The sequence below is a fragment of the Amblyraja radiata genome, chromosome 8, assembly GCF_010909765.2.
Source record: "Amblyraja radiata isolate CabotCenter1 chromosome 8, sAmbRad1.1.pri, whole genome shotgun sequence".
NCBI classification, from domain to species: Eukaryota; Metazoa; Chordata; class Chondrichthyes; order Rajiformes; family Rajidae; genus Amblyraja; species Amblyraja radiata.
The window spans coordinates 80,155,746-80,161,948 of record NC_045963.1 but is presented as its reverse complement, the minus strand read 5'-3'; positions in this window follow the sequence as shown (position 1 = coordinate 80,161,948).

Sequence of the window (6,203 nt, the reverse complement as noted above, 5' to 3'; positions counted from 1 at the left end):
CCATTTAGAACGGAGACAAGGAAACACTTTTTCTCACAGAGAGTGGTGAGTCTGTGGAATTCTCTGCCTCAGAGGGCGGTAGAGGCAGGTTCTCTGGATACTTTCAAGAAAAAGCTAGATGGGGCTCTTAAAAATAGCGGAGTCAGGGGATATGGGGAGAAGGCAGGAACGGGGTACTGATTGGGGATGATCAGCCTGGCTCGAAGGGCCGAATAGCCTACTCCTGCAACTATTGTCTATTGTCTACTGACTTTTGATTGGGGAATGTGCAAGGATTGGGGGAGGGGGGGGGGGGGAGTCAGTCTCAGTCTACCCCACGACAGAAGGGGGAGGAGTTGTACAGTTTGATAGCCACAGGGAAGAAGAATTTCCTGTGGCGTTCTGTGCTGCATCTTGGTGGAACCAGTCTGTTGCTGAAGGTGCTCCTCAGGTTGACCAGTGTGTCACGGAGGGGGTGAGCTGTATTGTCCAGGATGCTCCGCAGTTTGAGGCAAAGATCCTATAGCGAGCAGGATAATCCACTCCTGCTAAATCCAAAGGGCTGACGTGTAATACGCAACGGAGCGGAACGTGGGCGTTTTCTTCAGCCATTTCAGTAAGCTCGACCCGACTGGTTATCCCTCTTGCAGTGTAATCAACGTTGCGGGGGAACAGTTTGTGTGTGTGATATAGTGTTAGATTCATAATTCATAATTCTGTTCTTTTTTTGTTAATGATTAATATGTTAATAAATTATAATTCTGTTAATTTTCTTTTTTAATGTTTTTTTAAATATTTTTAAATGGCTCATGTGCTGTGTTTGAGTTGATGTTTGTATTACACTTGCACTCTGTAATTCATCTAATCACACTGTTCATAACTGCGGTATTTGGAAAAATAATAGCAACATGAAGATTCCAGTTGCTCTACTCTTGAATGTTCCTTCAGGGCCTGTCCCACTTGCATGCGATTGCATGCGTTTGGCGCGACCAAACGGAAGCGGAGTTCGCGCTAAGTACGCGCTAAGTACGCACTAAGTTCGCGCTAAGTTCGCGCGTGACGTAATTTGCGTCATACTTACCAATCAGCTGGGCAGGAGGCGGGCCGACTGAATTTGGGCATCGCACAGCGTCGGGCAGTGACGTCATCGCGCAACCCCACGCGCTAGGCGTACACCGTCAAGACGCTGCACACGCCGTCAAGATGCTGCGTACGTCCTCAATGCGCCTGCGGGCCGACAGGCCGTTGGCGCGCGGAATTTTCGGACAGTGCGGGATTTTCGGAGCCAGTCCCGCACAACTCCATACGCCTCCGCGCTTGGAAGTGGGACCGGCCCCGCGCGGCACGTACGCCTCAAGCGACCACGTTTGGTCGTGCCAGACGCATGCTATCGCATGCAAGTGGGACAGGCCCTTCAATGTTTTTTTGTGTCTATGGAATTGCTTTTCAACAGTAAAATGGATCTGGTCTTCCCAATAGCCAGAGAGTGGAATGAGATCTGTCTGTAATGGTGGGGTTATCTAAATGAAGTATTTCACAAAACAAAATTTGTTTTGAGCAAGATTTACAAATGATGTATAACTTAAGGATGATTTTATTCAGCGACCATACAACTGATTAGATTGTGTAGGAAAGAACACACATACATGAATGTGATATAGATGTATATAATCATATAACACACACATATATATTTCTCCAGATTTGTATATATAATGATGAACTTTATTTCGGACTCAAGGCCCAGACAAGGAACAACATTACATAAAAATACATTGCAAACCTCCCCGCAACTTTACCCTGGTGTCCCAGCCGTGCTGATCCGGGCCAGACTCCCCGGAAAAGGAACATAGGCATCTTTTTGCTTTTTATTGTGAGGCAGAGAGACAGAAAGAAAATGAGGAGAATATTTTGTCCAAAGATGTTTACGAGGATGTTTCCGTAACCGGCTTCCGTCTCCGCACTAGTATCTTTGCTCCGCTATGGGATCTTTGGTGCGGGGACGGAAGCCGGTTACGGAAATGGTGCCGAAGATTACCCATGACCCTACTATGGCTTTTTCGTCGAGTGCACTATCTTGCTCTGCTATAGGATCTGTGGTTTGAGGAGTGTCCTCCCCTCCAAGACCAACCTACCATGAATCCAACTCCAACTCCAGCCCCCAGGACGGAGCCAGCCTTCCTGATGAGTTTGTTGATCCTGGTGCCAGAGCTGCTGCCAAGAAGCATAATGTGAAATCCCGTTACCCAACGAGAACGGGGCCAAACTGTAACAAAAGCAAAGAGTCATCGCTTGTACAGAAACGGAGTTTAGATGCAGACTGCAGAGTTGGTCCTGCATGCTTGAACTCTCCCCTGGTAACACTGGCAATGGGAGATGTCTACCCAGCTCAGCCTGTCTTTGTAACTCCACCCAAGGTCAGACTAGCCCAGAGACACAGACACAGACACAGACAGAGACACAGAGACAGAGCCAGAGAATGAGAGACAGACACAGAGACACAGAGAGACACAGATAGACAGAGACATAGACAGAGACAGAGAGACGGACAGAGAGAGAGAGAGAGAGAGACAGAGAGAGAGACAGAGACACAGAGAATCAGTCACGGAGACACAGAGACAGAGGCACAGCGAGAGACAGAGAGACAGAGACACAGAGACAGAGACAGAGAGACAGAGACAGAGACAGAGAGACACAGAGACAGAGTTGCCAGTTCAAGTTGCCACTAAGACCCAGACCCCGTGAAGCTTGTCCATAACGTGAGTAAAATCCACAAGGATGACCTCAACTGTGCAACATGCATTGACACAGACAGTCAGCTGATTTGTTTTGCGTAGAAAGGAACTGCAGATGCTGGTTTAAACTGAAGACAAACACAAGAAGCTGGGGTAACTCAGCGGGACAGGCAGCATCTCTGGAGAGAAGGAATGGGTGATGTTGTGGGTCGAGACCCTTCATCGGAGTGAGGGTGAGGGGGGAGGGATTATGAATTATATTTTTCCGGGCTGCACGGTTTTTGTAGTATCACTGTTTGTCCTTGAGGATTTATCATGAAAACGTGACTTTTGGGCAACTCGTGAGCCAAGGATACGCAGAACTGCAACAGCTGCATACTGAAACGTCACGAAGTAGATTGTAATGTTTCTCAACTTCGCGAATTAGATGTGCTGCAATATCTCACCATGAGCTGCAAAACAAACGGACTTTTAGTTTAGTTTAGTTTAGAGATACAGTGCGAAAACAGGCCCTTCGGTCTACCGAGTCCATCCCGACCAGCGATCACCCGCACACTAACACTACCCTACACGCACTAGGGACAATTTAAATTTATACCAGGCCAATTAACATACAAACCTGCACGCCTTTGGAGTGTGGGGGGATTGTTAAAGATTGCTGGTGTTTGGACAAGCTAGAGGCAGGAAACGTGTTCCTGATGTTGGGGGAGTCCAGAACCAGGGGCCACAGTTTAAGAATAAGGGGTAAGTCATTTAGAACGGAGGCGAGGAAACATTTTTTCTCACAGAGAGTGGTGAGTCTGTGGAATTCTCTGCCTCAGAGGGCGGTGGAGGCCAATTCACTGGATGCTTTCAAGAGAGAGCTAGATACAGAGAGTTGAGAGTCTGTGGAATTCTCTGCCTTGTATGTGAATACTTGGCCAATAAACTTACTTACTTACATTGAGGGGTAGAGTCCGATGGCTACACACCCCATTCGGCCCTTTGATCCAGCATGGCTGATCATCCAATATCGGTACCCCGTTGCTGCTTTCTCCCCATATCTCTTGATTCCGTTAGCCCTGAGAGCTAAATCTAACTCTCTCTTGAAAACATCCAGAGAATTGGCCTCCACTGCCGTCTGTAACAGAGAATTCCACAGATTCACAACTTTCTGGGTGGAAAAGTGTTTCCTCATCTCAGTCCTAAATGGCCGACCCCTTATTCTTAAACTTTGTGTGACCCCTGGTTCTGGACTCCCCCAACATGGGGAACATTTTTCCTGCATCTAGCCTGTCCAATCCTTTAAGAATCTGCCTCAAACAAGGGGGCGGGAGATGACCACAGGCCGACGGTTCGCCGGACAATCTGGACGGAGGCGGCAGCTGGAGGCCCTGCAGCAGCCTGGGGCTCGCCTGGATCGACGCCCCGCTCCATGAGACCCAGCGCGCGGACTGGTCTGCACCTTGGACCTTGCGACTCTTACATGTAGGTGGGTGTCAGTGGAGTATTTCTGTGAACCATGTACAAATTAGGGATTGTGCCGAGGTACGAGAATGTGGGAACTCCTCGCGACCATGAAGGCGACTCCCCGGCAACCACCCGCGAACATGTGGCCACTGCAAAGTCTCCTGCAGTCGCCGAAACAGTCGCCTAAAGGGGCTGTCCCACTTGGGCGACCTAATCCGCGAGTTCTGGTGAGTTTGCCCTCGATACATACTCGCAGCATGGTCGACACGGGGTCGTAGGAGGTCTTTGTAACTCTCCTTCATGCTAGACGGTAGTCCGCGCGTACTCGAGGCCTCAGCTAGGTCGCGGCATTTTTTTCAACACGTTGAAAAATGCCTGCAAGTAAAAAAAGGTCGCCATGGGGAAAAAATATTTATTTTTACTCGTAGGTTTAGTAGTAGTAGGTCGGCATGTTAGTCGTAGGTAATCGAGGGTAGTCGAAGGTAGTGGTAGATGTGGATAGAGAATTGGCTGGCAGACAGGAAGCAAAGAGTAGAAGTAAACGGGTCCTTTTCAGAATGGCAGGCAGTGACTAGTGGGGTACCGCAAGGCTCAGTGCTGGGACCCCAGCTATTTACAATATATATTAATGATCTGGATTAGGGAATTGAATGCAACATCTCCAAGTTTGCGGATGACACTAAGCTGGGGGGCAGTGTTAGCTGTGAGGAGGATGCTAGGAGGCTGCAAGGTGACTTGGATAGGTTGGGTGAGTGGGCAAATGTATGGCAGATGCAGTATAATGTGGATAAATGTGAGGTTATCCACTTTGGTGGCAAAAACAGGAAAGTAGACTATTATCTGAATGGTGGCCGATTAGGAAAAGGGGATTCACCAGTCTTTGAAAGTAGGCATGCAGGTGCAGCAGGCAGTGAAGAAAGCGAATGGTATGTTAGTATTCATAGCAAAAGGGTTTGAGTATAAGAGCAGGGAGGTTCTACTGCAATTGTACAGGGTCTTGGTGAGACCACACCTGGAGTATTGTGTACAGTTTTGGTTTCCTAATCTGAGGAAAGACATTCTTGCCATACAAGAGAAGGTTCACCAGACTGATTCCTGGGATGGCAGGACTTTCATATGAAGAAAGACTGGATAGACTCGGCTTGTACACGCTAGAATTTAGAAGATTGAGGAGGGATCTTATAGAAACTTACAAAATTCTTAAGGGGTTGGACAGGCTAGGTGCAGGAAGATTATTCCCGATGTTGGGGAAGTCCAGAACAAGGGGGCACAGTTTAAGGATAAGGTGACTTGGATAGGTTGGGTGAGTGGGCAAATGTATGGCAGATGCAGTATAATGTGGATAAATGTGAGGTTATCCACTTTGGGGAAGTGGAAAGGAAGTCTTTTAGGACCGAGATGAGAATTTCATTTTTTACACAGAGAGTGGTGAATCTGTGGAATTCTCTGCCACAGAAGGTAGTTGAGGCCAGTTCATTGGCTATATTTAAGAGGGAGTTAGATGTGGCCCTTGTGGCTAAGGGGATCAGGGGGTATGGAGAGAAAGCAGGTACAGGATACTGAGTTGGATGATCAGCCATAATCCTATTGAATGGCGGTGCAGGCTCGAAGGGCCGAATGGCCTACTCCTGCACCTATTGTCTATGTTTCTATAGTCTTCATCATAGTCGAAGGCAGGTCGAAGGAGGTCGTCTTCACTCTCCACTATTCGGGTTTCCAATTTTCCCGAAGTTAGTCATAATAGCTAGTCGAAGCTGGTCTTCATCATAGTCGAGGGAGGTCGAAGGAGATCTTCTACATGTCATTTTTTCAAATTCTTCTAAACTCGCCAAATAGGTCGCCCAAGTGGGACAGCCCCATTTAGTGGGACAGGCCTATAACTAACCCAGTGGCCATTGTGTGGTGCTGACACTCTAGGCTGTAACATTGGATGAACAGACACACACACACACTGGGGGCGGGGCGGGGCGGGGAGTTTACTTTGTCTTTGCTGATCGTCGCTGAGTTTTTACACAGAGTTTATTTATTTGCGGGGAGATT